A 10,081-nucleotide genomic window follows, 5' to 3' on the forward strand; every position below is an offset into this window, starting at 1 on the left:
CAAAATAAACGCGCCTTTAAACCCTTGCTCGTTTTCATTATTCTTATCAGTTCTTCAATTTAAGTCCAGTTGTTCATGTGCAGTAGCGAACGTGTTCAGGTAAGTCATGGCAAAAACGTAAATTATTATTTGCTTTTGCGACAGGTATGTTTTGGTGATACCGTGTAGTCAAATGTGTAATAATGTCATAACTTCTTGACTAAATTCCTGTTCAGCCTACCACCGTCCAAATTATTGTTTTTTTTTTTTTTTTGTTTGTTTGTTTAAGTGCTTACTGCTTGTTCTTGCTGTTTTCCATTTGATTAGTGTTCGTTCTTATTCGTTGCCGTGATCAGCCTCTGCAAGACGCCTGATCTCAAAGTTACGCCCTGCTTGTCACTTCCGCTCAGAGCCCTTTTCCCTCAACAGCGGGCGTGTTATCGATAATTCACTTGTTCTTTGAATACTTTTGCATTTAAGTATTATTTTTCGTATCCTGTTATTTATTTTATACCTAATAATTGCACCTCAAAATTAGATTCATTTATGATAGCGAGTGTTATCGCTCTGTAATATTAACTACACTTTTTTTTAAAAAAAAAATTACATATTCATCACACGTACAAGAAAGGCTTGAAGAAATGGGAACTATAGCAGGAAGTAGTTATTGTTTGCGAAATAATTCCGCCATTATGCTCTCCTTTCTCAGACCTTGCCCTGGGGAGCACTTAAGGCGTCAAGGCATCAAGTTACGCTGCAAAAACAACATGTACGCACGAAGGCGCTTAACAATGGTAGAATGATACACGTGTTTCCTCGAAAGAAATACATATATTTGTATTAGTTTTCCCTGGAGAGGCAAACCAAGAACATGAGGGTAGTAGCTCATAGGCGTGAAGAAAGTGAGATTTGCAATGAATGGGATGAATTATAAAACGAATACAAATAAATGAACTAGCTTGAGATACGTTCGGTTAACATAAGATGTTGTTTGGACTATAGAATATTTTAGAGTGAGGTATATGGAAATTCAAACCTAACTTTTGTATCGGCGCTCTCGCAGAATATATGTCCATCAACTCCTATAATTATTATTATATTAACTAGTCCCTGTGACAAATTTTCTGAAAGCACCTAAAACACAAGTGAAACTTATATTTTAGAAAAAATAAATAGTGCTCCAAACTACTTATAAGCAGTTGTGGAAATGTTTTCCAACAGAGGAATGTGCTAGAAACATACTAACGCCATATGGCAAATAGCACGCGAATTCGAATGTTTCAGGCAACACGAGTGGGCTGGTTCAAAACTCTGCAAGCGGAGCGAGTAGAGGGTGACAGCGAGTGGGAACTCAGCGAGTCGTCCACCTTTGAGGGGGGGGGGGGGGAAGAGGAAGATTGCTCCGGGCCACAATATACTCAACTGTAAAGGGAGCCACATCTAAAGCGAAATAAATAAAGAGAAGACGAAACTACTGATTAACGTAGACTATTACTATTGTGTTATGCTATAATTTAATTTTAATAACTATCAAACGAAAATTTGAATAAATATATTTTGGTTTAAAAAAAAAATTTAATATTAAAATTAGTGATATAAATACTTTTTAAATTCTGTCACATATTTTTATTTGCCCTGAGACACCATCCATAATTATCAGAATAAATTTTTATAATCTAACTACATACAGCTTTGGTGATGTAGTCCTATCGAGTGAGATATAAACCAGGCCCCAGGTTTATTTTCTTCAGTTTGTGGTGATGAGTGTGTGTAAAGGGATATTTGTGCCGACTGGAGTACAAAAACTATGTCTTTACGGGAGAGGGCGACAAACCCAAACACTGCCCAGGTACACAATAAGTCTGTGGCAAACACAGGCATGCTTCAAGGTCGCAGCGACATGGCAACAGACTGCGCGTGTGAACACTTATCATTGGTCGCATGCCGAGAGCAATGGATTGCAAATTAACTACCTGCTGATGCGAATGGTAGATTCTTGTACCGTGTCAGTTTTAATTTATGTAACCAATACTTGAAACATGTTCTCCGTGGCAGGTTAGAGACTGGTTTAGTGATCTAGCTCAGCCCACACGGCTCAGTAGATCGTGTCTCGTGTTGCTGCTGAGCTTATTTACGATCTAGCCCGGACTAGTGCGCTGATGATGCTCCAGTGCAACTGGAGCCTCGCTGCAACGCAAACTGACTGCATCGGAGACTAGGTTCCAAACTGTCTTTCGCGCTGGAGCCTCAGTACACACGCTCAAAGCCTCGGTGACTTCCGAGTAGAGACCGGAAAAATTCGTGGATTCATTTCGTAATAGGCTGAAATTCAAACATGTGTGTAATTCTGCTGGTTCTGCTATTGGATCGCGGTTTAACTGGAGCTCTCTGGGCCAATGAGAGACTATCGACCAAAGAAGTGTCGAATCACAAGCTACCCAGTGGAGACGACTCGCAATTTAGTAACCAATGAACACGCGTGTTTGCTTGAGAAGTGCAGAGGATAATGGAAGCTATACTAGAGGTCAATGAATCCGCGAATATTTCAGGTCTCTACGAATAACCTCAATTCATTTATTCATCATTTGCTTCAATCGATTTTTCACAGACTTAAAAAAAAAAAAAAGATGGGAGATTGTTTACACTATGTATGCGTTACGGTAGGTAACATGTAGAAGTTAGAGAACTTTTTTGGATCGCGGTTTAACTGGAGCTCTCTAGGTCAATGAGAGACTAACGAACAAAGAAGCGTCGAATCACAAGCTACCCAGTGGAGACGACTCGCAATTTAGTAACCAATGAACACGCGTGTTTGCTTGAGAAGTGCAGAGGATAATGGAAGCTATACTAGAGGTCAATGAATCCGCGAATATTTCAGGTCTCTAAAAATGGGCGTGTTCCTAAACTCATCACCGCCGGCATACGCCAACGTACGCCAATGGAAGTATCGCGAGTTAAGAACTGGGACCACGTTTCCACTGGACGGCTTTCAGCGAGCGACGAAAGCCTTATGCAAACCTCGACCACCCATAGCCTAGTTCAATAGTCTCTGAAAGTTTGTTGGTTACAGGACTACTCGACACATACCATTAATTTTTTTGACGTGACAACGTCTAATATATCGTGGAATGCCGGCTGCATGCACGAAAAAGTGTCCCGTTGCGCAAATTATCCCTTTACGCTTAGTCCCATTACGCTCATTGTACGCTTGCGCCGCATCTATCTCTCTTCCACTCGATTGGAACAACCATCGATTCGACTTTTTCGAGGCACATTAAACTTGAAACACTCCCATTCGTTTCCTACTTTTCCTATCATCGTCCTATCCTTAAATGAATAACACAGATTGGAAGAAGTTAAATAGCAAACATGTATAAAAGTTATAGTTAAAATAATCTGTTCTTTAAAATTATAAACATTTTTGAATTAATGAGTGCAAATAAAAGTAAATTTATCAATTAAATTGTAGATTTCATTTTACTCCGTCTTTGTATCCATACAAAATAGTGATAATTCAATAAAAATGATTCAATTGTATTCATAAAAAGTATGCAATAATTTCATAAATGTTTTGTTATGACGTTGTCACGTTAAACTATCGTCCGTAAACCGACTTTACAGACAACCAATTTTTTCCTATTTATTTACCTAGCTGGTTGCAGTTCCCACTACAGACCACCACACACGGTGCGCCTATTTTCTTGTCAAAATCAAATTCAAATTCAAAAGATTTTTATTTTGCATTGATACAATTTTTACATTTTCATGACTGTGTGCTCCTTTGCCAAAAATTACATTTATTATTTTCTGGTCTACCTTCTGTTATATCTATGGATATAAAAGTTTGTATAGTGGAAGAGAAGAAAGAATTCGTTACTCCATACACACGATATCTGGAATTATAACAGAAAACCAGCCAACGCAGTTGCTGGCTAAAGCAAGCATTTCGGGGTAGGACAAACATGTTGCTGTCAATTTAAACAATTAATTGTTAATTGCAGCTGTTTATTTTAAAAATTATGCAACCTGGTGAATAATTTGTTGATATTTTATTTTCAACACTTTGCTTGAAATATATAACAAATACATTTTATTATTAAAAAATATAGCGGAATTTTGAAATTAATGAAATTTATCTTTTATTGTTAGGTGTAGTTTAAAAATCTAGTAATTTAAATTTTAAAGGAGACAAGAAAAATTGTGTTTGCTTTAATGTAGTTTATTTATATGTTAATAATATTTCATTTATCAGACAGTTTATCTAGGTTATTCATTATATTAAATATGATAATTTAATCGAATTAGTATTAAATCCTACTGATTTGCATAGGTATGTTTTACTTAATTATTAACTCATTTTACTTCTTATTTTGAGAAATATAACTAACAATTTTTAATTTTTTAACCGGTGTGTATAGTTCGCATAATAAATGTCAATATCGAGTGAAGGAAAACACTAAACATAAACGTCGTCTTAGTCTTTAGACCGTGTTGTCACGATAGGTTTCATTTCAATATTCTACATTAAAAAATTTAAAGGCATGAGAGAAACATATCGCTTAACCTGTTTACCATGTGGAATCATCACATCTTCGGACGCCACGTCATATTTAGGCTATTGCTATTTGCTGAAAAAAAACTGTAAACTTCCAAGCAAAAACCATATACTAAGTAAAGGGTTCCTTCAAAAACAACTTCAAAACTCAGGGGTACCAACCGAGATCTTAGCAATAAGAAGAATACAACCGGAAGACTCGTGAGTGTATTGATTTGTTGAGAAGCCTAAGATGTACATCAAGTTCTGTCCCTGCCCGAACACGCCCGAACATTCACCTTCGGCCAACCTCGGGGTTTGTTTTATTTTTGCGCAGGAAAATGAATTCAAATATTAAAAGTGGTCTGTTAGGTTAGCTACATTAAAACACTTCAAAACACTATGGACGGTTAGTTAGGTTAGTATAGCTACATTAAAATAAACACAGAAATATAAATATATATAAATAAACCCGAGGTTGGCCGAACGTGAATATTCGGGCATGTTCGGGCAGGGACAGAACTTGATGTACATCTTAGGCTTCCCTTTGATTGTTAGGAATACACTGAAGAACCTTCTATAAATTTCTGTAAACGTCCCAAAGTTTCTGTTTCATCCCAGAGAAGTTGACAGGTGGTATGAGGGAGGGGGGAGGAATTTAGGGTATAAATACTCCGTGCTATTAGGAGGTTTCGTATGGAGCAGCAAAGACCATCAAGAAGACACCACAATGGATCGATGACATCAGAGAGAGAGACAGAGAGAAAGAAACAAGAGTATAGAGGTTATTGGAGAGCTAAGAATAAGATTTGTGTTTGTTATTTTCTTTAATGGCCAGTAAATTTCGAAGTCTGAATATTTTTTTTTTGTTTAAAATTATACTTGTACTGTTCACTAATGTTTCTGATATTTTTCCTTGAACGTTTTGGGTATGAGTCACCTGGTAAAATTAAAGTAATTGTTAGTTTATGGTGCTCATAATACTAGCCTGTTTTCTCTCTGCATTGGTTTGCACTTTCTGCAATTTCTGTGCTATTTACTTACGGTGGCCATATTTTTTTCAGAGTAGTAAAAAATAACTTAACTATACAAAGCCTGGGAAATATTATCTTGTGCCAAATATATATTTTGTTATTTTTCAGAGTTTAAGACATTATCACTCTCGCCTCAAAACATTTGTTGTATAGAAATATTTACATAATTTAATTTCAGATGAAAGTATATAATGTTTTGATTTAAACATTTTGTTTATTGTTGTGATAAAAAATTACTTCAATGTACATGAAAATTTAATGTGGATCTGATTTTTTTTATATTTGTTTATGAAAGTTTCTCTCTCTCTCTCTCTCTCTCTATATATATATATATATATATATTAGTTAGACAAATTATATTTCACTGTTATGAAATTACATTATTCATGCTGAACGAACAACATAAGAACACATATATTTGTTCGTTATCGGGGTTAGATGTTATTGCACGTGTTGATGACACACGAAACTACAGTAAACTCGTGGAATAACATCATGTCAGTGTTAAGAAGACTGCAAGTATCCGCTCTACCACTCTGGTTCTGGTGGTAGAGCGCCTGCCTTGTGACTTGTAGGACCCGGGTTCGCGCCCCGGCTCCTCCAAGGCGGATTGCCCAGACAAAATGGTGGCATTTTCTCTGGTAGGAATACAATCCCTTGCAACAAGTCAGGCTACCAAAAGAAACGGTGGGTGGAACAGAAAAAAACCTTCCAGGTGGCTTCCAAATGGGGAGCCCGTTTCTTTTCCTGGGCTCCCCATGCGGTGGCCATTCCGGGGGTTTCTCCGGGGGAACGGAGTTTTGCAAAAAAAAAAACAAAAAAAAAAAAAAAAAAAAACATTTTTTAATGTTTTGTAGCGTTTTAGTTTTTAGTAACTGTAGCGTTATCATTCCAACATGTTATAAATAAAGCTTAAACAAACATTTAAAACATTTTGCTTTTGGACATAAAATATTTGAATTAAGTGTGTATCAGTCAGTGAGTGGTTGTATACCGATGTTGTGTGTTAAACTTTTTATCGGTATTTTTTTTTTTTCTTGACGGTAAAATATTAGTCAGAAACCTTGGTTTTGTAGTATTTTATAAGTTTTTAACGAAAAATATTTATAGGCACATACATTTTATTCTTAAAAATATTTTTTCTGCAAAACCAAATAGTTTTCAATCAGGAATATCGTCTATAAAACACGCTTATTTTTATATCCTATGTGTGTACCAGTATAAATCCAGATGTAAATAAAATATATTTATTTCAACATGAGCAAAGCCTTTGATACTTTCCAACATAATCTTATGATTAAAAAATCATCAATTTTAGGCCTCGTCAAGCAATGCGTGGTATATATGTTACAAATAGATGCAATTTCATGGTATTAGCTGTTTCGCAAAGAAGTAGTTTATCTCTTCTACTCTTTAATATTTAATAAATGATATTCCAACTATAATCAGAATTTATCAAGAAAAGATGCTGATAAAAAATATAATTGGGAAATATGTTTGTGAAACTATTCAGCGAGATATTTCAGCTGTCCGGATCTGATTTTCAAGTTAACAAACGTCTCTGAATTACTATAGCATACTTTAGTAAAATGTAATGACATTAAACTTGGTGTCCACTTTTAATACCTTCGAGTTATATTAATGCCAAGCTTTTTTTTCATCAACATGTAGATGTAACAACACATGAAGATCTTCGTATTATTTAATTTTAAACTTTCTCTGCACTTAATGATTTTAATTAGAAAATAATTGAAAGTATGCAGAAAAAGTGTTTAAATTAATATTTAAAAATGTCAGGCATTTAAATTATTTTGAATATGCTATATTCCTATAGGTATAACATATTTGCATTTTCTATTTATTAGACGTTCGATCAGTACCATTTTTGTTGGTTCAGACATAATGACTCGGTTTGGATTAAGAATTCCAACTGGCAATTACAGAATTAGTGACACTTTAAAAACCATTAGTAACTAAAAAATTATAACTCCTTTTGAATAATATACAAATAAACATTGGTAAAACTTATGTAATCTACATATTTATTTAGTACTAGCTGCAGTACCCGGCTTTGCCCGGGCTGAACCCCGGGTGATATATTGTCCGCGAGTTACAGCAAAATGGATAGCGATATGTCCAGTGTGGTAGACATTAAGAAATGACACATAATTACTGTTTGTGTATCTGTGACCTATGGTTTTCTGTTTACCCATGGCGATCGGTTGAAAGGTTTAGAAGTTGATGCGCTACAGCGCCATCTAGCGGCGATTTACAAAAAAAAAATGGTTAGTATAAAAACCTTCTCCATGATAAAAACACTTCAATGTGCCAACTTTCATGGCGATCGGTCAAACGGTGTAAGAGTTTATCGACGTCATACATGCCAACATCCAATTATATATATTCTTATATTTCGAAATTTTGGGGCTTTCACTTTTGCGGAAAGTGGATGTTTGGATCACTCCATCTCAAAAGAATAGAATTTTGAAATTCCTGAAATTGTCGAAATTTTGGGGCTTTGTTCCCAGAGGGGGGCTGGGGGTTCGAGTACCCTGAATGGCTCGAAAACACTTAAAATCGAAAGAGATAGATTTTTAAACTTTCGCAATTTGGGGTCTTTAACCACCTGGAAGGGGGGGGGGGGGGGTGATGTTGAGGACCCCGAATGGCTCGTAAACACTCCAAATTGAAAGAGATATAAAGGAATATAAGAACGTAGGCATTTACTGTACTCCTATCTACCATAATAACAATATTGACAAATAGAAAGCTTATTACCTACATATGAATACTTATCTAAATAAATTAATAAATAACTGTATGTTTAAGAATTTACGTACATACATAATATTAAACATCAAACTATACACACCAAAAAAAAACTAAGGATGTTTGTGAAACTATTTTTTATTTGTCATAATGTTTCAAACATTTATAGGATTTGTTTATATGGAAAACTGTGGTGGCAATATTCCGCTTATCCAAAGGAGTATAGAAATTAATAAGGATATCACTCCCTGTACACACCACAAAACTTTGAATTAAGTAAAAAAAAACCTAGTCCAAAATGAAACAAAAAGTATAAATAACAACTAATTTGACAAAAAAAAATTATACAACTGGAATGACAATGTTAACATCCGCCTGAAATTTAATAGAAGTAGGTAGGTAAGAATATATATATAAGAAATTAATTGAAATTAAAACATACATAAATATAATTATCTCACACTCAACCAAACATAATGTTTAATATGAAATAAAGGAAGATGGCAATTACACGTAACTATTCTAATTAATAAAAAAAATCAACTTTCCTGAAATAGTAAAATTCAAATTTTTCAACAATATATTACATAATTGATAAATATTTCTGGTCTTCGGTCTCGGCAGCCCTAAGACTCTTGACGCTCAGCAGATAAATTATAAACACTAAACCAAATTCCTTGCAAATAAGTAGGTACTGTAAAAAAATTACAATATTTACAAATAGAAAATATTAGTAGGCTCTACCAACCTATGAATAAATTTCGAATAAATTTATAAGTTTAAGAATTTATGTACCTACATAATATTAAACTTGAAACTATCCACACAATAAAAACCTAAGAATGTCAGTGAAACTAATTTTTTTTTATTTGTCAAAATACTTAAAATACGTATGTTTCCAAAATAAAACAAAGTATAAATAATGACCAATTTGACAAAAAAAAAATTGTACAACTCGAATGACATTGAAAACATACACGTGAAATTTAAAAGAATTATGAGTTTCCTAGGTAGGGAGAAAATATATATATAGAAGAAATTAAATTTAAAAAAAAATGGGCACGTGTACTTAGGTACGCGCATGAGAAGTTTTACTTCTTTGGCATCATTAAAAAATAGTTTTTAATTGCATGCAAAAACATTGCGTGGAGTCCCTCCGCGTGGAAAAAGTGAAACATCGTAGTTTGGAAATGAAAATATGAATGGGTAGAAATTGATTTTTAGTGAAATCATATTGTATCAAATCAAACTAAAAAAATAAAGGAAATAAATTTGTAACGATTCATAGATTGATCTTCAGAGAGAGAGAGACACCTATTGAATGTCTATAAAACTAACTTTTTTATGAGAACAGATTTTCATGAAATAAATCATGAAATCATTCAACGATAAAAGCTGTTTATTAAGCGGACGGGTTCGCCTTAAGGAGAATATTGACGCGGCGAGACCTCCTGGACATAGAGAAATGACACACACTCACTATTTATGTGTCTATAAAACATTATTTTTTTCTGCAATTTTAATTGTAATATACAAAAACGGTATTGAAAATTGAAACAAATATGGCGACACTACAAACTGTCAAGATCTTTATTTTTTTCTTACTCTCTACTTAGTTCCTTACAATAGCAAAACGTAACGTAATGGCTTGAAAGCTATTGCTCGGCAGACATAGAGGAATGACACTAACAGTTTGTATATCTATGATACACATAACATAAAATTAAGATATATTTTTTTAACCCGTTTAAAATTTATTTTTTTT

The sequence above is a fragment of the Bacillus rossius genome, chromosome 5 (assembly GCF_032445375.1).
Source record: "Bacillus rossius redtenbacheri isolate Brsri chromosome 5, Brsri_v3, whole genome shotgun sequence".
Lineage (NCBI taxonomy): Eukaryota > Metazoa > Arthropoda > Insecta > Phasmatodea > Bacillidae > Bacillus > Bacillus rossius.